The sequence below is a fragment of the Triturus cristatus genome, chromosome 10, assembly GCF_964204655.1.
Source record: "Triturus cristatus chromosome 10, aTriCri1.1, whole genome shotgun sequence".
NCBI lineage: Eukaryota > Metazoa > Chordata > Amphibia > Caudata > Salamandridae > Triturus > Triturus cristatus.
In genome coordinates, this window is record NC_140593.1 from 881,912,190 (window position 1) to 881,936,558 (window position 24,369).

A 24,369-nucleotide genomic window follows, 5' to 3' on the forward strand; every position below is an offset into this window, starting at 1 on the left:
GGGCATCCGAAAGGAAGGAGAATTGTCGCTCTGTGGGATGTTTCACCCTCCAGACGTCCAAGATGCCGAGATCGTGAACAAAGTGATGCAAGTGTGACATCTAGCCAGATGGGATAGGTGTCTGTGGTGATCGGTCCATTGCATTGTCTAGCGCTTCATTGAAGTCCCACCTATTATATGTCTATGGGCCCCTGCCTTCATAAGTATTGGTCCAAGAGCATCTAACACTGTTCGCTGCAGTCACTGAGGGGCATAGACACTCATCACAAGGAAAATTCTACTTACCCAATATGCATCTGTTCTTGGCATGTAGAGCTGTAGAGGCACATGCTTTGCATAGCCCGCCATCTAGTGCTGGGTCCAGATGTTTGCACTTTGTTTTTGTTTGAAGAAGTCTTTTCCAGTCACGATGTAGGTGAGTCCTCCTTTAGGTAATAGTGCGACTGGGCATCAGCTCCATTGTTACCGACTGTTTGCCGCAGAGGGTGATAATGGAGTTAGTAAGAGTATTAAGAGATGTCCATGTATGTATGTATCGAAGTAAGACATTACGGCAACAGGTATAGGTACCCGGGGAGGCGGGTGAGTGCATGTGACTCTACAGCTCTACATGCCAAGAACAGATGCATACTGGGTAAGTAGCATTTTCTGTTCGAGGCATGTGAGCTGTAGATCACATGCTTTGCACAGACTATACAGCAGTTATCTCCCAAAGCGGTGGCTAACCTGTAGTTGTTGCAGTCATCTGAAATAGAATACGTAAAACTGCTTGGTCCACACTAGCTTGCTGTCTTGCTAACACATCTACACAATAGTGTTTTGTGAATGTGTGAGGTGTAGACCATGTTGAAGCTTTGCAGATGTCATCTATGGGTATATTTCCTAAAAATGCCATAGAAGCCCCTAGTTTGCGTGTAGAGTGCGCTCTAGGGGGTCCTTATGGTAGGACGTCTAGCCTCTTAGATAATATTCATGCAGTCTAGCGGCAGATTAAGGTAGCCAAACTCTAAGGTTTCAGGTGCCAGATCGCAAGGTTGAGATGGCTGGGATCTGGATGTCTTATCTTTCCATGGCTCTGAGTGAGAAGATTGGGAGTGAGGTATAGTTTTTGGTGAGGAACTACTGAGAGCTCCAACAGGGTTGTGAACCAGGGTTGTCGGGCCTATGTGGGAGCATCTAAGATTAATGTCAGGGACGCCTGTCTGAGCTTCCGAACCACTCATGGAATGAGTGGGAGAGGCGGAAAAGCATAGGCAAATATCCCTGACCAATTCATCCATAGTGAATTGCCCTTGGACAATGGGTGTGGATGTCTGGATGCGATGCTTGGGCATTTTGTGTTTAGGTTTGTGGCGATCAGATCTATGTCCGGAAAACCCCAGATTTGGAAGAAAGGGAGGAGAACTTGAGGGTGGAGTTCCCATTCGGGGATCTGTTGTCTTTGACTACTGAGCAGATCTGCAATCCGATTGTTTACTCCTGAAAGGTGCTCTGCAAGGAGAAACATTTTGTGACGTATGGCCCATCTCCTGATGGTCTGTGCTAGTTGTGACAGCTAGAGAGTGTGTCCCCCCTGTTTTTGTATGTAGTACATTGCCGTCATGTTGTCTGTATGGATCAAGACAGCTTTGCCTACTAGATGAACTTGAAACGCATTGAGCGCTGAAAAAAACGCTAGCAGCTCTAGATGATTTCTGTGAAGCTGCTTTTGCTGCAGGCTCCACATGCCCTGAATTGTATACGTCTGCAGATGAGCTACCCAACCAGTGAGCAATGTGTCTGCTGTTAGCAGTATCTGTGGAACCAGGTCTATGAAGGGTCGCCCTTTTGAAAGGTTTTGTGTATTCCATCACTGCAGAGAGTGATGGGTGTGGCCGTCCACCAACACTAGATCTGATAAGAGACCCTGAGCCTGGTTCCACTGACGGACTAAGCACTCCTGAAGAAGATGCATCTGGAGTCTTGGGTACGGGACTATTAGAATGCAAGATGCCATCATCCCTAGTAACTGCATGAACACTTGAGCTGGCAATGAGTATTGAGGCTAAAACGCACAAGTTACTTACCTTTGGTAACGATATATCTGTAAGAAACATTAGTTAGTTATATATTCCTTACCTTAGAATTACCCCCAGGCGTCAGACTGGATCCAGAAAGATTTCTCGCAGTACCTCTGCGCGTCGGAAGGTGGTGTCGGTCGGCTCCGCGTTCATCGTCGGCGTCGTGGTCACCGTGATGACGTCGCTGCAGCTACCTAGGCGCCGCCCTCGCGTGCTGACGTCAGTTCTGTACACGACTTTCCACGCCAGAAACGCAGAGTCATGCAAGACACGGACCATTGGTGCACAAAACTTGGGCCCTGAAAGGATGTCCTTAACCCTAGAAATCAGTTAGCAGAACGAGGAGGATGGGTGGGGGCGGTAAGGAATCTATAACTAACTAATGTTTCTTACAGATATATCGTTACCAAAGGTAAGCTACTTGAGCATCTGAAAGTAACACGTTAGTTATAGATTCCTTACCTTAGAATAGATACCCCAGCAAAACCAACCCCGGTGGTGGGTCTGTGAACAAAGATCACACCAGAAAGTCCTGGAGAACAAAACGGCCGAAGAAGCCGTCTCTCCGGACTTGGCTGTCCAGGCAGTAGTGTTTGGTGAACGTGTGCAGCGATGCCCACGTAGCCGCCTGACAGATCTCATTCAGAGGCACTCCTCTTCCCAAAGCAGTAGTGGCTGCCGTCGTCCTGGTGGAGTGAGCACGTAGGCCGACTGGAGGCTCCTTCTTGGCCAGAGAGTAACAAGCCTTAATACACAACACGACCCATAGAGAAATGGTGCGTTTGTGTATGGCCCGACCCTTCTTTGCACCGACGTAGCCAACAAGAAGTTGATCATCCACCCGGAACTGTTTTGTGCGATCCACATAGAAGGAGAGCGCACGCTTTGGGTCCAGACGGTGGAGCCTCTCTTCCTCCTTTGAAGGATGCAGAGGCGGAAAGAAGGTGGGCAAAGTAATGGTCTGCCCGATGTGGAAGGCAGTGACCACCTTAGGAAGAAAGGATGGACGAGTCTTGAGAACCACCTTGTCCGGATGAACAGACAAGAAAGGAGGTTTGGAAGAAAGAGCCTGAAGCTCACTCACTCGTCTAGCGGAAGTGATGGCAACCAGGAAAGCAGTTTTAAGAGTTAAGAGACGTAAAGGACAGTTATGAAGCGGCTCAAAGCGAGTGCACATTAAATTAGTTAGCACAAGAATCAAGTCCCACTGAGGCATAACGAATGCAATTGGAGGAAAAAGATGTGTTAAGCCTTTCAAGAAACGGTTAACTACCGGGGACTTGTGAAGAGAAGGCTGATCTGGCAGCCGAAGGAAGGCAGAGATGGCAGAAAGGTAGACCTTGATAGTGCCCAGAGCAGAGCTCTGCTGGGCTAAAGAGAGAAGGAACAAGAGTACTTCAGAAAGAAGGGCAGACAGGGAAATCATAGCCTTTGCTGTGCACCATGCCACAAATTTGTTCCACCTGCAGGCGTATACCGTCTTTGTGGAGGGACGCCTGGCTGCCAAGATTACGTCACAAACTTCAGGAGGCAGGTCGAAAGACGTCAACTGCCACTGCTCAATCCCCACGCAAGGAGGTAGAGACCGGACAGGTTCGGGTGGAGGACCGTCCCTTGTTGCTGCGACAGAAGATCCTCCAGAAGAGGAAATTTGATCGGAGGATCGATGGCCATGTTGAGCAGCTCGGGGTACCAGACTCTTCGTGCCCAATCCGGAGCCACAAGAATGACTTGGGCTCGGTCTCGCCTGATCTTCTTCAGCACTCTGGGCTGAAGTGGTATAGGCGGAAAGGTGTACAACAGACCGCAACTCCACTTGCGACGAAAAGCGTTGCAGAGCGAGTGCCGCCTTGGAAATTCCAACGCGCAGAATTGCTGACATTGCACATTCTTTTAGGTGGTGAATAGATCTAACCAAGGCTCTCCCCACTGTTGAAAGAGACCTTGCACCTCCGAGTGAAGATGCCATTCGTGAACCATCATGCACCTGCGGATAAGTTCGTCCGCCCTGCCATTCAGAGAACCTGCCAGGTGTTGAACCACCAAGGAAATGCCTTGATGTCCCAGCCATGTTCAGAGGCGGAGGGCCTCCTGACATAGGGTCCACGACCCCACCCCGCCCTGTTTGTTGCAATACCACATGGCAGTGGTGTTGTCCGTGAACACCTGCACTACTCTTCCCCAGACAGAGGGAAGGAATGCCTTCAGTGCAAGATGAATCACCCGGGGCTCCAGAAGGTTGATGTGAAGCCCGGACTCCGCCGGAGACCAGTGGCCTCTGATCTCCGCCTCTCCCATATGGCCACCCCATCCCAGAAGGGAGGCATCCGTCACCACAGTGTGGTCTGGTTGGGGAAGGGAGAGGAATCTGCCATTGACCCAATCCTGGTTAGTAAGGCACCACTGCAGTTGTCAAGCAGTGCCCTCTGAAATCTGGACGCAATTGGACAGATTCCCCTGATGCTGCGCCCACTGGAACTTCGCGTCCCACAGCAGAGCCCGCATATGCCACCTGGCATCATCGATCAGCAGGATGCAGGAGGCCATGAGGCCCAGCAGCCTCCGGGTCATTCTGACCGAAACCCGGGACAGAGGCTGAAAGATTGGAATCATAGCCCGAATATCCCGGACTCGCTGTTCGGGAGAATAGACCCGAAACTGAGTCGTGTCCAGAACCGCTACGATGAAGAGGAGCTTCTGAGAGGGAATCAGGTGTGACTTCGGCACATTGATGGAGAACCCCAGCATAGGCAGGAGGTCGGCCGTAGTCTGGAGGAAGACGACTGCCTGGGGTGAGCACGCCTTCAACAGCCAGTCGTCGAGATAGGAGAAGACTTAAACCCCTGATCTGCACAGATGAGCTGCGACCACCGCCATCACTTTTGTAAACACCTGAGGGGCGCTGGTAAGGCCAAAGGGGAGCACGGTGAACTGAAAGTGCTTGTGGCCTACCGTGAACGGCAGGTAACGCCGGTGGGCCTGGAGGACGGGGATGTGAAAATAAGCGTCCTGCAAGCCCAACGCTACCATCCAGTCTTGCGGTTTGAGGGCAGACAAGACCTGAGCAAGCGTCAACATTTTGAACTTCTCCTTCCGGAGAAAGCGATTGACGTCCCTGAGGTCCAAAATAGGATGCAGGCCTTTGTCCTTCTTGGGAACCAGAAAGTAGTGGGAAAAACAACCACGACCTACTTCTGGGACAGGAACGCGCTCGATGGCTCCCTTGGCCAAGAGAGCCGTAACTTCCCGCTGGAGAATGGCCAGATGATCCTTCGACATGCGGTGGTATCGTGGTGGCATGGCTGGAGAGGTAGTCTCGAAGGGGAGGGAGAAGTCCCTTCGGACTATTTGCAAAACCCACCTGTCCGAAGTGATGGTGCGCCAGTGGGGGAGGTGATGGTGAATCCTGCCGCCCACTGGCGTCTGATGGGCCTGAAAGGTCGGACTAGGAGGGTTTGGAGGCTGCTGCAGAGGGGAGGTTGGTGGACTGGTTTGCCCGCTGGCCCCCGGAACCTCGCCGGTTGTTTCCACATCCCCAGCCGAGCGAAGGTTGGTTAACTTGCTGTGGCCTGTGGCCCTGGGTGGGATGTAGCGGGGCACCCCTTCCGTAGCCACGAAAGGGGCGAAGAGCAGACTGCGGCAGATGGGAGGAGAGGCTCAAGGACTTGGACGTAGCCCGTGAGTCCTTGAAGCGCTCTAGGGCAATGTCTGCTTTCTCGCCAAAAAGGCGATGGCCGTCAAAAGGCATGCCCATCAAGGTGTTCTGGACATCCCCTGAAAAGCCAGTGGACCTCATCCAGGCATAGCGGTGAAACGCTACCGACGTTGAAATGGTCCTGCCCAGAGAGTCGGCAGTGTCCAGCCCACAACGGATTGTAAACTTAGCTGCATCTCTCCCGGCGGCGACAGCCTGGGAGGGCACTGCCTTGGCCTCCTGCAGACACTGAGGCAGCACTTGCGCCACCGTATACCACACTGAGTGCGAATAACGGCCCAAGAGACATGCGGTGTTTACGGACCGCAGTCCTAAGCTGGCGGAAGAAATTATTTTCTTACCAAGATGGTCCAGCTTCTTGGATTCCCTTTCCGGTGGAGCGGTAGGGAAGGCGCTCTTGGAGGTGGAGGCTTGGATGACTAAGCTCTACGGGAGGATTGTTGAGAAAGAAAAGTGAGGTTGCCCGGAGCCGGGCGGTGGCGTCGGGCTATCATCCTGTCCACGGGAGCCCCCGTGTTGGGCCTGGACCATGTGCCCAACAGGACATCAGTGAGGGCCTCATTAACTGGAAGCAGGGGATCCGAAGAGCTCACCGCCGGTTGAAGCACCTCAGTCAGGAGGTTAGTCATGACCGCCACCATGGTGAGCTCGCGGTTGAGAGCCTCGGCCGCCCTATGCCACACCACAGCATATGACGCTCCCTCCTCCGTAGCCACGGTAGGAGGAGATAACATGCCAAGGTCGGGTGAAGTGTCAAGACCCCTGGCATCCCCCAGTTCCTCTCTCCAGTCCTGCTCAGTATCAAGCTGGTCAGTTAAAGGGTCACCTGACCCCTCCCAGTCCTCATCTTCCTCTGGGTGCCACTGTTGTTGGAAAGGGGTCCCAGGAGTGAACCGGGGCATGAAATCCCCACCCGGCGCCGGATCCGGCATCGGACAACGCCGGTCCGGCTCCGTGTCCACATCGGGAAGGAAGCTGGGGTCGACGCCAGCCGGGGGGGGGGGGGGGGGGGGGGGCGACCTGCATCGCACATGGTAGTGGTGCCGTCGGAAGTGGATCCAGGCCTGGATCCAAGGGGGGCGTGCGGCGCCGGGGCCTGCGGCGCTGGCAGTAAAGACCTAGGCCCCCCAACCGAGTCCACGGGGCCTGATGGCGTGCCGGCGGGATCAGTCCGACCAAAGATAGCATGCATCGCCTCGTAGAACATACGAAGCTGGGCGGGGGTTGCTCTGGGTCCCGGAAAGGGAAGGAAGCTCGGAGTCGACCCTTTGGGCTCCGCACACGGAGCCGCAGGAGTGGCACCTCCCGCGCACCTCGTCAGATCGGCCGACCGACGAGGAGAGGGTGAAGAGTGGCAATGCTTTTTCAACTTCTTCCTATGCTTTGACCTACCCGACCCTGAGTGCGTAGCCTTTGATGACTCAGAGCCGGAATGGTGGGGGCTCCAAGACCGATCACTCGACCTCCCTCTCGACCGGGACCTCGAACGGCGCGGAACCGAATGTCGCTGTTCAAGCAGCTTTTGGTACCGCTCCCGCAAAGCCTTTGGTGTCAACAACTGACAGTCGGAGCACGACTTGGGATCGTGGTCACGCTCCAGGCAAAAGAGGCACACGCGGTGCGAATCCGTCACCCACATCAATTGGGTACAGGAACAGCAGGCCTTAAAACCGGGAATCCCTCATGTACCTGTTCGGTGTCGGAGACTCGAAAAAATACGTCGACAAAAGTTGAGAAAAACGTAGTCAAAAAATGACTGAGGTACCACTGTTCCCGGATCTGCTTTGGCTGGCGCGGAAAAAGAAAGAACTGACGTCAGCGCGCGTGGGTGGCATCTAAGTAGCTCCTGCGACGTCATCCTAGCGACCACAACGACGAACGCGGAGCCGACCGACGCCACCTTCCGACGAGCAAAGGTACTGCTGATGAAAAATCTTTCCGGATCCAGTCTGATGCCTGGGGGTAATTCTAAGGTAAGGAATCTATAACTAACGTGTTTCTTTCAGATTGACACAATAAAGTTTGCATGTTGCGGATTGTGGCCAGATTGGAGTAGGCCAAAGCCTTTTTTGTATCTATTGTAGCTCCCAGATACGCCTGTGTGTTGGATGGATGTAGATGGGATTTGGACAGATTTACTGTGAATCCAAGATCGTGTCGCAATTGCACTGTTTTGTGAGTGTGACGTAGACAGCTTTTTTACGAGCTGGCTTTTATGAGCCAGTCGTCCAAATACTGGAATACGTGAATGTGTTATCTTCGAAGATGAGCTGAGGCTACTGCCAAGCACATGGTGAAAACCCTCGGTGCAGTAGTTACCCCGAATGGGAGCAACTTGAACTGATAGTGCTGGCCTGCTACTACGAACCTGAGGTATTTGCGTTGAGCAGGGTATATTGGGATGTGGAAATAGGCGTCCTTTAAGTCCAGAGTGGACAGAAAGTTGCCTTGTTGAAGGAGCGGTATCACTTGCTGGAGTGTGACCATGTGAAAGTAGTCCAACTGAATGTATAGCTTTAGTTCTCTGAGGTCTAGTATAGGTCTGAGAGAGCCGTCCTTTTTGGGAATCAAGAAGTACAGGGAGTATACTCCGGTCCCTTGATGTTTTAATGGGACTGATTCTATCGTTCCTTTCTCCAACGGAGAGAGAACTTCTTTTTTTAGAAGGGTAAGATGTTCCTGTGACATTGCGTGTGATCTTGGAAAAATGTTTGGGGGAGTGTTTGTAAGTTCCAGGCACTAACCATATTGGATAATTTGTAAAACCCATCTGTCTGAGATGAAGGTGTTCCAGGCCGGGAGAAATTGAGAGAGAAGTCCCCCTACAGGAGTGGAATGATCAGGGGTAGGGGAAGGAAGTCACTGTTTGTTATTTGTGGGGGAAGTGCGTTTGGAGTTGCCTCTGCCTCTTCCCTTACCATTGTTTGCTCTAAAACCTCCTCTAAATTAGCCTCTTGATGAGGGCAATTGGTTGTTGCCCTTGTAAGAGGAGGAGGGATTTTCTGTGGTAATATTTTTGGAGCCAGCCCTGTAAAAGGATCGCCAAAAGGAACCCCTACTCGCAGGTAACTGTAAAGCCCCCGTGGACTTTGGGACCTCGGTGTCCTTCTTCATTTTTTCCAGCGAGGTGTCCACTGCTGGACCAAAGAGGTGTTCCTTATCAAAAGGCTGATTGAGAATGGAGGCCAGTACCTCAGGTTTGAAACATGAAATTCTCAACCATGCGTGTCTATGTAGCAGTACGCTGGTGTTTACTGTGTGCGCTGCTGTGTCGGCTGCATCTAATGCGCACTTGATGGAGGTATTGGTGATAAGTTTGCCCTCCTGGATAACATCATTTGCCTTAGATTTGTGCTCATCAGGCAGAAATTGCATACGTTTTTCTAGCTCATCGTAATGCGCCAGTGATTAGCTGCTGTGAGGCTACCCTTTTGCCTAAGGCATCAATTAACTTGGACTCCTTATGAGGAGGAGGGGCCTCACTTGTGGTCTCTGAGTTAGCTCTCTTGCAAGCATTAGAAACCACAATAGAGTCTAAGAGCAGCTGACCCTTGATGTAGACAGGGACCGTAGGTGCTGGCTTATTTTTATTCTCAACCATGTGAGTGATGATTCTTGCCCTTACAGGATCTTTAAAAACCTCATCTGCCTGCTTAATCATCCCCTTAAGCATTGGAAGTGTATGTGTAGTTTTCTGAGTGGAGCTTAAGGTCACAAACAAGAAGTCCCCCTCTAAAGCCTCATTATGTAGTTCCAGCCCATGGTAATGACCAGCCCTATTAAGAAGCTCAATTTAACCTATATTGTCATCAGGTGGTGATGGCCTGGACGGGTATAAGTCAGGGGCAGTATCTGTGTGTGGCTCAGTATCATAACCCTCCCATGGGTCTACATATGTGGCCTATCCTTATCTCCATCCCCTTCATCCTGTGGGCCAGGTGATAGTGGTGGTGAATTGGTGGGTGTGATGAGTAATTGAGGGTTAATAGGTGAAGGAGGTGGCACATAGGATGGTGAATGGTTTGTACCCACATTCCTTTTCTTCAGGGACATGTGGTGCTCATCCTGTTGGGCCAATTTAATTTTTATAACCAGTTCTTTTTGTTTCGGATCTGAAGGTGTAACATTGGATCAAGGCTGTCTTTTTATCTTTACTTGCAGTTTTCAGCATTGAAAGTTTTGGCTCTGAACTCTTCGGTACTGAAGATTTAGGCTTCGACAAAGGAAGATCGTGGACCAGGACGTGCTTGGATTTTGGCGCCACGGATTTTGGCTCGGTACCTGCATGGGGCCGGCTCGAGCCCGAGCCGGAAGGCTTATCTTTGTATTTTGGCACCGGGCCCGCGGGCGGGTTGCTCGAAATGTTTTCTCGGTGCCGAACTTGGCCCGCAGGCAGAGGAAGGAAAAGAGCCTTTTTTGTCTTTGGTTGTCGAAACGATCGGCACGCGTTGCAGTCTTTCTCGTCGTGTTCCGGAGACAGAGATTGCACACTTCGTGCAGGTCGGTGCGCGGAAACTTGGTGCGACACCCGGGACAGAGCTTGAATGGAGTCCGTTCCATCAAATGCTAGCGAGCCCGGCGCGGGTAGGCCCGACGGCCCTCCCCGAGTTTTCCGATTGTACATCTTTTAAGTCGAAATGATACGAGGAGAATGGGAAATGCGATCGAAAAACAATACTGTCGAGGGTAGTGGATTGCGCGTCGAGGGGAACCCGAGAAACGGTGCCGAACCGGAGCGCAGCAATTCACATCCAAACCCGATGGCGGAAAAAAAAACAATCTAACAATGGAGCCGATGCCCATGCGAAAGGAGGAGTCACCTACCTTGTGACTGGAAAAGACTTCTTCGAACAAAAACAAAGTGCAAACATCCGGACCCAACACTAGATGGCGGGCTATGCAAAGCATGTGATCTACAGCTTACATGCCTCGAACATAGGATTACCTCCCCCCATAATCCCCACACCTCACCAAATCGACCTGCAGGGTCATGCCATATCTTGTGAACCCAAGAACCTGAGTGAGCCAGTACAATGTATTGTCCTCTATTGAGACAGGGAATATTATTTACCCTTGTTGTGTTTCCTGAAGCAACTCAAGGTCACAAGCCTCCCATTTCAAGGATTGTGGTACCACCCCTTGAGTAAGTTTGCCTGGCATACCCTGACCTTCCAGGTCAAGGTCAGCCAATTAGCCGTAGATCTTGGCCCCAGGGACCCCATCCCCAGGGATCAGTATTTTATGAAATGGGGAGGGGGGCTGCGTGGCCTTCCTCCCCGGGCTGATTAGTCTTGGAGACCCCATTCTCCCAGGTCCAGCCTTTTCCTTTTTTTTATTTGATAAAATAAAGGAACTTTCCCCAGGGCCTGCCCTTTATTTTACTATTTCTTTTACATAGTTGTGGGGACACGCGTCCACCCTCGCCAGGCCTATTTCTCATCCCCCAGGGCCAGGTCTTTATAATTTATTTTTTAAATGGGAAGGGGGCCTGGCCCGATATTGCCCTGGGGACCCCATCCCCCAGGGAATGGCCACTTTGTTGGGGACCGCGGGGGAGCCTGAAGGCCCCCGCGGTCCCTGCCGGCTCCCCACCTCCTGCGGGAGCCAGCATTGCTTTTAGACAAAGAAAGCTGCTAATATGCAGCTCCCTCTGTCCAAAAGCAATTCTCCTCTGTGGAAGTGAGAGCATTGTTAATGCTCTCGCTTCCACGAAGCAGAGCAGTATTTGCTATGGCTTGGTGGATGCGGTGCCCCCGCCAGGCCATAGCAAACTGCAGTGTCCCGGGGGAGGGCACACTTGGACATTGCTGGGGCCGGCCTTGGTTGGGCGGCGGTCCCCAGGGCATTGTAGGGCTCCTGGAGGGGGACCGCGTGACCCCCCATCTTTGTGAATTAAGTCCCGTGAGGTGGTGAGCCCCAGGGTTCCGCAACAGACCCCCCTTAATTGTTGTATGTATGCCCCAGAGAGGTGTCAGTCCTCGGGGTTGCGTGGGGGGGCTAGAGCCCCACCACACATTATTTAATATAGCCCAAGGAGGGTGACAGTCCCCGGGGCTGTGAGGGGCTGCTTGGCCCCTGCATTTCTTTTGTCTTCAGCCCCGGGAGGTGGCGGTCCCCAGGGATGCGAGGTACCCATGCGGGCCCCCCATCATTATTTTCAGAATGCCCCCGGGACCTGGTCTAATAAAACGAAGCGCGGTGCCGTGAATCCAACGCAACTCCCACCGAAAATGTATTTTAAAAAAATGCTTTTTGGCTCTGGAGGGTTCCTGTGGGACCTCCTCAAAAAGGCCTAGGGGGTCAAGGTCTTACTTCCCTGCCCCTCTTTTTTTAACATTATTTCTTGTGACTCGGTTGAACCGAGTCACAAGATGGCTGCAAACACTTCCTAGTTTGAAGTGTTGGCAGCCAATCAGTTATCAGTCACAAGATCAGGAGGGGTCGCGGATCCACCGCATCCTTAGATATACAACTGGGAAATTCTTTATATTTCTCTGCAACTACTGAACGGATTTACACCATTTAACAAAAGAGTGCTTTCTGGACCAAGAGCTACCTTTCTGACAAATTTGGTGTATTTCTGTTTAGCAGTTCGGGTTGTACCCGTTTCTAATGTTTCCTACGGAAATTAACATGGAGAAAAAGGGTTTCGGAACCCCTACTTTTTCTTGGCCACCGCTTGACAGGTCACCTTGACATTTTCAAGACATCAGCTGAAGTGACTAAGCCATTCGTTTTGAAAAATTTTCAAGGAATCATAAAACAACGCCAACGTTATTGGCAAATGAAAAAACACTCTTCTTATAAAAACTAGGTCCTAACTAGAACTACCTACTGGCGACCGCCAGTAGGTAATATGGCACCCAGGATCCAAATAAGAACCATCATACATAGTATGCACATAAGCATAAACACTCTCATATGTATTGGTGTAATGTACTATGTTCTTTCGCATTCTCTGTTCACATTTTTATGTAATAGCTTTGGTAGGCCCAATTATACAGGAAAATGTTCAAACTGCATTTATTCACAGTGTCAAATTGTATGCTGTTTCAATTGTTTGAAGAAAAACAATATTTGTAGTCTTTTGTTTTGTTATCACGTGGGCACTTTAAATGATGCACTTACTATGCCCTGCGTGTATGTGAACAAGGTCACTGTGTGACTGAAATGCGTTATGGCTGATATCCATGATTAAAATCAACTTGCAGGAGAGAACTGGTGTCTGCGCCTGGTCCTTGTGGATATCTTTGAAGTTACAGGCAATGGTGACATATATATATTAGGTATGTACCTAGACAATAAATGCTGCAAGTCTCAACTCTTATTATTAAAACATAGTTCCGAAAGATAAAGCTATAAAAACTTTAGTTCTCATTTTCTACACATTCAAAAGTGTTCCTGGGGTCTTCTTATGAGATGGGAAGTGATAAAGAAGATTCTATGAAGGATTCAAAACCCCCCAGCTTTGAACTCACATGACCCCAGTCCAACACACTTGGAAGCTTTCCAATAAAAATCTATTCATTCACACTGGCAAAAATAGCCCCTTGATGGAAAATTCAGTGTACCTCTTCCTCTGTGAGTCGTCCGTCTCTCTCCAAACAAGCTTCGATGTAGTCAATATCAACCCCTCTCTGAAAAATAAAAATTTATAAATTGTCTAACAGTGTAATTTCTACAGTATTTCTCACACATTTTAATAATTGATCTTTTAGAGAAACATCAAAGAGCTGACTCCAAATGTTATTATAAAACTCCATGATGCTCACTCTATTCACCTAGAACGATGCCTGCCCTGGTTCAGATATGTGACTCACATCAGTTGCTAATAATTCTCTTCCTCCATCAGTGCCGTTTGTTATTCCGGTGTAGTGCCCACAAAGGGAACGATGCAAGGGAATGTGCACTATCTTGTTGATGCAACACAAAGGAAACAAGCATTTGCAATGCAATAGGTCATGCATTTACCTGAGTTTGAGATATTGACATTGCAAATAACAATACCTTTAATTTTTGTTTTTGAAACATAAATAAAAGACAATGCCAATAGCTTAAACTCACGTAAATGCGAGACCTGTTGCATTGTAAATGCTAATTATTTCTGATTCTTGATGTACTGTGTCTCCTGTGGAGTTTAGTGGATGGGTTGTGTGGTTTTAGCTTTTGAATTTGGGGCACAGCACTCCAGGGGCGCTTAAATCATGCACAAGGCCTCGATTCTTTCCTCCGCAGGAGCCGCTGGTGATGAGGCGGCCAGGCGCATTATAGACCTCTTGCAGGTATGCCTTCTTTGGCCAGCCCTGACCTTTAGCTGACAGTTTGCAAGCTGAGATATTTATGCACAAACCAGTGGCGTAATTAAAAAAGATGCCCCCCTACCCCCGAAGAATGTGATGTGGGGGGAGGAACCCCAAAGCTCATAGATGTACATTGGCCCTACTGTGAGGTCGGATGGCTGTAGGATATACTGAGGGGTGTAGGACCCAATGACGTAGTTTGCAATACTGGAGCCATGAGGTGTCCAAAAGCTGGAAGCCTACCTTACTCTTGTCAAAGGTATACAAGTTAACCCCCGCAAATAAATCATTGAGCGTCCAGCATTCCCCCTCGCTCCAATGGCGGAATTCAGAAGGAAAGAGCACTGGGGGAAATCAGAGTTACAGTGTGTTTGGGGAGGGGATGGTAGTCAGGCCCTTTTTAAGAGCCACTTTGTCCCAGATATCAAGTACCGTTCGAGTCGGGTAGTGATGTGCGCACTTTGCAGCCGTGCGTTTTTGGGCAGCCTAACCAGGTCCCACAATGGATGGCAGGCTACTGCACGGTCCATATAGAACCAGTGCTTCTGACTCTCCAGTACCACCCACTCAGAGATATAGTGTAAGTGGGCGTCCCAGTAATATTCCAAAAGGTTGGGACACGCTAGACCTCCCCAGTCCTGCGGGAGCATCAGCAGTGCATTCACTATTTGGGGACGTTTTCCATTCCAGATAAACTTCCGGAAGTCGCGTTGCAATCACAAGATATCATCTTGCAGTATCGGTGTGGGCAGCGACTGGCATAGGTAGAGGACTCGTGGGAGAATATTTATTTTTATGATAGTTAGACGCCCCAGCCAGAATATATTTAGGGGCTTCCATCTCTAAAAGTCTGCCAGGCTGGCACGACATAAGTGAGGCCAATTTGCTTGGGCTCAAGAGGAGAGTGTAGGGGTGATATTGAGGCCCAAGTATTTGATGGCATCCTGAGACCACTGAAAGGCACTAGTCGTTGTAGGGCCGGGAGGTCCTGAGCCAAGATATTTAGGGTAAGCACTGAGGACTTGGTCATATTTATTCTAAAGCCCGATACTTCCTTGTAAGCCTGGAGGCAGTGCACCACCCCTGGAAGAGAGGACTCGGGCTGTGTAAGTGTGAGGAGGAGGCCGTCTGCAAAAAGGCTGATCTTGTGTTGTTGCCCCTCTCACTGCATCTGTGTTGCGAATCATGAGGCTAGGGGCGCGACCAATAACGCAAAAAAAAAAAAAGGGTGATAGATGGCACCGCTGCCACGTGCCTCGCAGCATAGTGACGGGTTTTGTATGCTGCACGTTGCCCCAGACCCTCACTACCACTGGTGTGTACAAGGCCATTATCTTGGAAAGTAGTCCCGGGCTGAGCCCAATCTTTTCCAAGACAGCGCAGAAGAAAGACCAGTTTACCCCATCAAAGCCCTTCTCTGCGTCTAGTGAGAGAAGGCATGCAGGTATATTGTGAATGTGTGCCTTCTCCACTAAGTGCGCTATGCGACAAACATTATCCACTCTGTCTGTGGCATATAAAGCCGACTTGGTTGGGGTCAATGAGGCCCGGGAGGTAGAGTTCCAGCCGTTGTGCCAGTATTTTGATAAAGAACTTTACGTCCGTGTTAAGCAGGGCTATATGACGGTATGAGGAGCAAAGGGCAGGGTCTTTTCCCACTCTATGTATGAGAGAGATTTCGGCTGAGGTCATTATAGCCATGAGTCCCGTCTCATATGAGAAAGAATTAAATAGCCTTACCAGGAAATCCTGTAGTTCAGGTAAGAAGAGTCAATAGAAAGAGACCGGGAGGCCATCAGGCCTAGGTGTTTTACCCAGGGGGAGGAACCCGACGGCCGCCAGGAGCTCCTCAAGGAAATTCTGCTCGGCAAGGAGGTCTGCGTGATGTGGATGCAATGGCTCCCACTCAAAGGTAACCAGGTATGATTCGATCATTTCAGAATTTGGTTTCTCCGTGAGTATAATCTCTTGCAGCTGTGACCCTACTCCCATTTTCTGACCGTATCCCAGCAATGTGGGTCTTAGCACGCGCTTAATAGAGGCTACGGAACAGGAGTCTACCCCTTTTATCACCGTTCTCATTATAGCTTTGTTTCAGTGCTAGGAGCACCCCCTTCCCCGTCCTATGTGTGTGAAGTTGGCTTCGTAAGACAGCCAGCTGCCGTTTAGTGCGACAAGAAGCTTTAGTTTTGTCCTGTTCCAGTTGTTTGATGTCTGCCGTAAGATTTGATTCCACTAGTTTGGATTCCCTCCCTTGGGCGATTGCAATAGATGAAATCGTGCATCTGATAGTGGCCTTATAGCCATCCCATAGAGAATGCAGTGAGTTCAGGGACGTAGTTAAGGGAGTAGTAGTCAGTGATACCTTTCCGAATTTCTGCCACATCTACCAGGCCTCGCAATAAATGTGAGGGTAAGCGCCAGGGTGGTGGGGTCTTTGCGCTATGGACATTACCCACCATGTCAGTTCTATGTGTGCGTGGTCTGAGATTAAGATGTCCGCTATTCATTTCGTGTTAAGACATCAAGAATGTATGATGTGGGGGGGGGTGGCTCGCGACCACCGAAGATGGCCGCGCACTAACGGAGCTGCGCTAGTAGCCAGCTTGTAAACACCCGAAATCCGATATCATCCTGACCGCAAGCGGGTCCCAGTGGCATCGGAAGCCGTCGGGAGGCGGCGGGACCCGCTGCAGTTTCAAAGCGGCCCCTGGGGGCTCCTCGGCACTTGTCTGTCGCGGCCCGGCCGGCAGCGCGCCGCATCAAAATGGCGCCCGCCAGTTAGAGCTCCGGCCGTAGCGGGCTGTGCAGTAGGCGTCCCCCGGGCCTCCTGCGGGGCGTACAGCGGCGGCAGAGGACAGCGGGGGACGCGTGGTCTTGGCGGAGAGTTGTTTGATGGCGCCCGGCCGACCTCGGCATTGCGGGACAGCCCCCCTCCCCTGGTTAATGTCCATCTTCTATGCAAGACGACGGTTGAGGGAGCCTGCATACCAGACACCAGTGGCTTCTCCCGTGGCAGCTGGGGAGCCTAACACTGAAGGCTACATAGGGGCGAGATCCCTGGGGAGTCTGCACTCGAGGGCTGTGAGAGCAGGACGGACGGCGAGCGGTGGCTGGAGTGGTGGACCTGGCGGCTTCCCCGAGTCCCCTGAATCCGGGGCATGGACTGAGGGCAGTGGCCTGGGCGCGTTCGAGCACGCCAGGTCGGACCCCGCAGTGAGAGGGCCGCGGAGGCCCCCGACCGGGCACCTTCCAGAACAGGAGCACGAGACAACAGGTGGGAGACGGCTGGGGTGACGGCGAGGGCCCCCTGCGGTCTCGGGTGGGTCCGAGTGGGCCTGCGGTGGTAGAATTTTACGGAGCGCGCAGCCACTGACGGATTCGGGCCCCATTCTCGGGCGTTTGGGAGGGGCTTGTGTGACACCCACAACCGCACACCGGAGCGGCCAGCCGTTCCAGTATGGGCCGCACGAAACCGCCTGGGCAAGGCCAGTCTAATCATATTGATAAATACACGGTGGCCGTGGGCAGGGAGCATGGAACCCCCAGTGGCAGTCCTCAAAGGGAACCAGTAGACGGCGACCCAGACCCGTCGCTCAGGGACATCATGGGCGCGATCAGAGACCTGCGGGCCACCTTGGAACCCAAGCCGGACTCCGTGACGGAGGAGGTCAACCTCCTGCGGGCCGACTTTCGTAAGATGTCCGAAAAGGTTACGGCGGCGGAAACCGGGATAGGCAGTCTTCAATCCAAAACGAAGAGACTGGAAGACCAAGTGGCCGCTTTAACGAGAAATCAGTCCGACATTCAGGCCCGGCTGGAGGACCAGGAAGGTCGAGCACGGCGGAACAACATCCGCATAGTGGGGGTTCCGGAAGGAATGGAGGGGCAATCCACGGACTGGTTTGTTGAGGACTTAATCTTTAATCACCTGAAACCGAAACGACTCTCCAATTTTTTCTCAGTTGAACGGGCCCATCGAGCACTTGGAGGCAAGCCTAAACCAGGGGCCCTGCCACGCACAATCATCGCCCGGATCCTGAACTATAGGGACCGAGATGCCATTCTGCAGGCGTCGAGGGTGGCTGGGGATCTTCAGCTGGATAACGCCACCATCCGTTTCTTCCCTGACTTCAAGCTCCACGTTCAGCGCCTCCGCCGGTCCTTTGAAGGTGTGAAGAGAGCTCTCCGGGAGCAAGGTGTAAAGTATATGATGCTCTTTCCTGCTCGTCTCAAGATCCTAGATGGCAGCAAGGCCTATTTTTTCGAGTCGCCTGAAGAGGCCAGTGACTGGCTGGAGGGATGGCGGTCGGTGAGCAGGAGTGGGAGCCGACGCGGACCTGGACTGACCTCGCCGAGACGGGAGGCGATGTCAAAGGACACCCACGGTATAGAGAACAGCGACAGTGCCCCTAGTGGGCCCAGATAATGGGGACAGGGCAGTATATCAAGGTCCTGGGGCCTGCAATGTGGTAGGTGAGCGTTGCTGCCGGCCTTGAGAAGCCGTACTTCCTTGCCCAACTTGGAAATGCCTGGTGCACTGGACAAGCTGGTTGGGACATGCACTTACCTCGGCCGGCTGGGGCGGGGGGGGACTGGGGGGTTGACCGGGGGCTACTAGTTAATGGTTATCATGCAGGGTGTAACGTCCGTAATTTATGTATAGCCTTCTTTGCTGGCTGCAAGCCCATATTTCCTTTTCAGGTTTGATATGGGGCAGAAGGGACGACAGGCGCTCTGCATGTTCATAGGGTGGGAGGTTGGGTACCCACCACGCAGGGAGGCAGGGAGGGGGAGTTACTGAGGGGGGGAGTTCTTGTTTCAGGGGAGAGTTATGCTCGAGACCATCACAGTTCTTTCATAGGCCGAATTGGCCCAGAGCGGTCACAGGGGGACATTGGCGATCAAATCAGCGGTAGACCAGATGTCGATGATGGGTAATCAGACACGTATTACAGTTTGGACATGGAACGTCAATGGGTTGGGAAACAAAATAAAGCGGACGTTAGTCCTCCAATATCTGAAATGACGCTCGCCGGATGTCGTCCTGCTTCAGGAGACGCACCTGCGAGGCAATAGATGCAGGGCCCTCGACAGGTTTGGGTATAAAATGGTGGCCCACTCGGGGTTCACGTCGGGGTCCATTGGTGTGGGCATCTTAATCCGCAACGCCCTGCCCCTAATAATATCGGGCACCTGGGTAGACGACTTGGGGTGTTTGGTCGCAGTGGCAGGCAGGTGGGAGGGACGAACCATAGTACCGGGATCCTGCTACGTCCTGCCTGGACTTCACTCCTCAACATACACACGACTGGGTTCTTTCCTGACTGGCCTCCCATGGGGTACCCTCCTGCCGGGTGGAGACGCCAACGCCGTAATTGACGCTAACTTGGACCGATGGGTTGAGGGACTTCATCTCTTCGTTGGGGCTCAGTGACATATGGCATATGCATCACCCCACACAACGACAATACACATTATTTTCGGCTAGACATGGGTTCTTCTCCCGGTTGGACCACTTTTTCACGAATACCGCCCAGCTGGGCGACTTTGCGGAGCCCCGCATCCTAGCCCGGGGAATTTCCGACCATCCACCGGTGGGGGTGACGATTAAAGGGCCACTGATTAACAGGGCCTCCTTTCCGAGGGTGGACCCGTGGCGCATCTGAGATGATACTATCAGTGCTCGCCTCCGCGAGGGCTCCCAGCTGTATTTTGAGGAAAATAAGGGGTCGGTGGAGTCTTGCATCACGCTCTGGGAGGCCTTCAAAACCCTTCTAAGGCTCTGATAGGGGCAAAAAAGAAAGAAGAGTCCCTGCAGGCCACCCGGCTGGAGGGGGAGATTGAGGAGATGGAGAGGGAGGCCGGTGCATCGCCTGCGCTCGATGCCAGTCACCAGTTGGCTCTCAAACAGAAGGAGCTCCGAGCCCTAGCGGAGGGTGAGGCGCGAGCCTACTCTATCGCAACCCAGCATAGAATCTACGATGTGGGGGATAAGGCTCTCAAGCTGTTGGTGTGGCTCGAGCGAAGAGATGGGGAGCGCTCATGGGTAGCCGAGGTGCGCAACCCTGCGGGCTCACTGGTCTTGAGTGCAGAGATAGCGGAGGCCTTTGCATCCTATTACGAAGGGGTATACACCCCGGTTTGCACCCGCACTAAACAGGAATGCGCGGAATTCTTGCAGGACTTTGCGCTCCCCACTTTGTCGACTGAACAAATAGACCGACTGGAGGCAGACTTCACGGTGGAAGAAATAGGAAAGGCCCTCAATTCCCTCCAGTCTCGGAAGGCGCAGGGACCCAATGGCCTCCCGGTGGAGCTTTTCAAGTGACAGTCCAATATTATCACGGACCCGCTCCTCCGGATGTACCGAGAGGCGCAAGAGGTGGGCAGGCTTCCGCCTGACCAAAGAGAGGCCACGATTGTCGTGATCCACAAAGCGGGCAAATCAGCCGATCTTAGCTCGTCCTACCGCCCGATCTCACTCATAAATGTAGAACCTAAGGTATTGGCTAAGGCCCTGGCAGATTGGCTGCTAACGGTTCTGCCGGATTTGGTGCACGTGGACCAGTCCAAGTTCATGCCCCGTAGGAGCACCCGACACAACTTACGTCACCTCTTTGGAGTGCTATATATGACAGAGGAGGTGGGGGCCACCCAGACAGCATTGATGGCGCTGGACGCCTCAATGGCTTTTGATAGTATCGAATGGCCCTATCTGTTTATGGTGCTCCGCAGACTGGGATTCGGTCCCGTATTCCGTAGTTGGGTTCGGCTCTTGTACGAACAACCAATGGCGAGGGTGAGAGTGAACGGGGCGGTGTCTAGAGCCTTTACGCTACGAAGGGGCACCAGGCAGGGGTGTCCTCTATCCCCCCTCCTTTTCGCATTAGCCCTGGAACCGCTGGCACACTGGATTAGGAGGGATAGGTCGTTCTGGGGCCTGGCATTGAGTGATGAGTGGGAGGAGCGTATTTCTCTATACGCAGATGACATTGTGTTATACATGGCCAGGCCCTACCACTCGATCGCACAGGCGCTACACCTCTTTGATTTGTTCGGTAGCTATTCGGGCTACACAATCAATTGGGGAAAGTCAGTGATTTTCCCGCTCTCAGGCCCTCCACCGAGAGTCCCGACCCGGTGTCCCGCTTCCATTGCCGTGGACGGATTCAAATATCTGGGACTCTACATTACACGGGACAGGGCGGAGTTCTTTGCCAGGAACCTGGAACCTCAACTATCGCGTCTTAAAAATGACATGCACCACTGGAGGTCGCTGCCTCTCTCCCTTATGGGTCGGGCGGCAATGTTAAAAATGCTCGCATGGCCGCGCTTGCTCTACATCCTGCAAAACACGCCATACCTGATACCAGCGGGGGTGTTTAAGAAGATAGCGCAGGATCTACGTGTCCTGCTCTGGGATGGTGGCAGTCCCAGGATATCGTTGCCCAAGCTGACGAGGGGGGTCTTTGATGGGGGGCTGGCCCTTCCAGACGTCAGGCTCTATTACTGGGCCTCCCAGTTATGGGTGGTAAATGACTGGGTCTACGCGGATCGGTCAGAACCGGCCTACAGAGTGGACCGATGGGTAATGCCGAACGATAATTGCGAGCCCCTGTTGTATTCCCGTAAACAGGGTAGGGATTGACCGTCACACACCAGAGTGGTGATTCAATGTTGGAGGGAGGCCAATAAATATTTGGGGTGGTCGGACTCCCTGACGAGAAGAACCCCTCTATGGCACGGGGACCAGCTGTTGGATGTGACTCGTTTGACAGGGTTTCGGGGCTGGAAACTCATAGGAATCGAATATCTGGGGGACGTCTGGAAGGGAGACGCTCCGCGGTCTTTTTCCTACCTTAAAAAAGAGTATGATCTACATGACTCCCAACACTACCACTACCTACGCCTCACCCACGCCCTGCGGACTCGCATAAGGTGCGGCACGACCATCCCAGAGTACTCCCCTCTGGAGGATAGGCTGCTCCTGGACCCGATAGCAGGAAAACCCACCTCCACAATATAAGGCAAACTCATCAATAACATGACGGACCCCCTGGTGACATTGCGGGAGAGATGGGTGGGGGACATAGGTGAACTGGTTGACGAAGACTGGCAGGACGCCCTACAGAGCCCAAGGGAGATTGCAATCTGTTGTAGGTTCCGGTTAGTACAGCTTAAGATTCTGCACCGAGTATATTACACCCGCACCCATCTGTACGCCTGGGGAGGAGCCGATCGGCCCTTTGTGTACGGGGATGTGGGAAGGAGGGCACCTTCTATCACACCCTATGGGAGTACCCGCAGATAGTCCCGTTTTGGACCAAGGTAGTTGACGTAATGACGGCAGTGGTGGGCTCAGTGGTCCCGCTGGAGCCCCGATGGCTGCTATTAATGATTAGGAGCGACTCGGACTGGACTAGACACAAGGAGATTTGGCTGGCCCTGGCGGCAGGGGTGGCGAAGAGGAATATCGCGAGGGACTGGGGCTCGCGGACCCTGCCCCAATGGGACCAATGGGTACGAAACAGACTGGTGCCAAAGGGCTGAAGAAACTATCTACAAAAGCAGAGGTTGCACCAAAAAATGGCGTACGGTATGGGGGCCATGGCGGAAATACAGGCAGACGGGGGGAGGACCAGGACCCTAACAGCTATTGTTATTTGTCTCATTTGTGTCCTTGAAGGTCGGTCATTGTTCAGAGGATGGGTAATTCACCGCATGTATCGTGCTAAATGTCCCGTATTGTTTGATGGTCTGAGCAAAGTTAATAAAAAGAATAAAAAATTTAAAAAAAGAATGTATGATGTCACATGCATAACTACACTGGGTTTGTTGAAATAAGCTACTGGCTTTATTCCCATTGCTTCTCCCCTGACCTCTCCTTTCTACTCCCCCTTTCAGCAAGTCAAAGCTGCATTAAGTATTATTAAAGCAATAAAATTACATAACACTGAGCTCTTGTTCATTTTTACACAAAAGAACATATTTTACTGAAGCAAATTGCAAAGAGGAACTTAAGGACACCCCTTGAAAAATCACAAAGGTAAAAATGAGGTCAATAGTGAATTTTTAAGCAGCTTTCATCCAGCTGATTCACAAAACAGGATGCATGTGGAAGTGACTTCTTAAAAAAAAAATCTGTTTGATGCTGTCACACCACTTGCAAAGTGGGACACCAGGTAGTGAACTACATTGCCTATGGGAAGGGGCACAGAAACTATGCAACTTTGTGGCTGCCAAGGAATGTCCATAATTAGGGATTTCATGATTGATTCATAATCTGCTGTATCAATTTCCGGTTACAGCTTTACAACATCCTTTGGGCCTGATTCACAAAGGTAACTTACACTTTTGAGTGACTTACACTCAGATTTTGTGATTAGCCAAAAGTAGTAAAATTACTTAAAAGAGTAAGAGTAAATTATACATGCAGAAGCAAAATTTGCCTTTGTGAATAGCCCCCGGCAGACTGTGCATAGCCCCCATGCCATTCAATTTGACATCTAAGGTACACTGTTGGAATAAATTTACCCTTGGGTATTGTGAATAGACAAAAAGTAGTAATTGCATTGAAAAGTGTAAATCATCAAAAGTGTAAGTTACATGTTTTTAATCAGGCCCATGTAAGTTATAGTTTGAGTAAATTTCAACTCTGATTTTGTGACTAGCCAAAAAGCAGTAAACTTACTCAAAAGTGTAAATTACTCAAAAGCACAGTTTAACTTAATGAATCAGCCCCTTTGTTTCTTACTCATACTGATGGAATGTTTACATTAAATTATGCTGCTAGTGGCACTGGGCAGCCTGTGAATAGTTCCACCTGTACTGTGTCAACCTTAAAGACATGTTTATTTCTCTACAACTTGTTTCACCATACTCATCAGGAACATTTGTCACTTTCTACATGTTTGTGGCCATGTTATCACTTAGATGATGGTCTAACAAGATGCTTTTCTGCAGTCACTAAAGTGTAATATAAATAGGAAACCAAAATGTAGATGCATGAACAGGAAGACAAAAAAAACAAGATACATGTTGAGCATTCATGTTCAAATCCAGGTAAATAAGCAATTTCTTAGTTAATACTAACGTTCTTTATTTTCACATTATACTGATCAGCGTTTGTTTCATTAGTGAAGGGTTTCAAAGCAGCTTTTAGATCTGTGTTTTAAAATTTGATGTCTAACAAATGTGTTTTGGGAATGCTTCTTGTAAGAAAATGGGACAACAGTGATTCCAGGAACTCCATATAGTGTGCACAGACTAAAACTCACACTTTCTGTGGTGG

General features: G+C 51.2%; 1 pseudogene across 1 annotated transcript in view; it reads right to left on the reverse strand.

Moving 5' to 3' along the window:
- Positions 1-24,369, reverse strand: part of LOC146796156 (cyclic nucleotide-binding domain-containing protein 2-like) — a 462,048-nt pseudogene that overhangs the window by 119,136 nt on the left and 318,543 nt on the right. Inside the window, exon 11 of the transcript XR_014969544.1 lies at positions 13,347-13,412. The product of XR_014969544.1 is annotated as a cyclic nucleotide-binding domain-containing protein 2-like (transcript). The remainder of the gene's footprint in view (positions 1-13,346; positions 13,413-24,369) is intronic.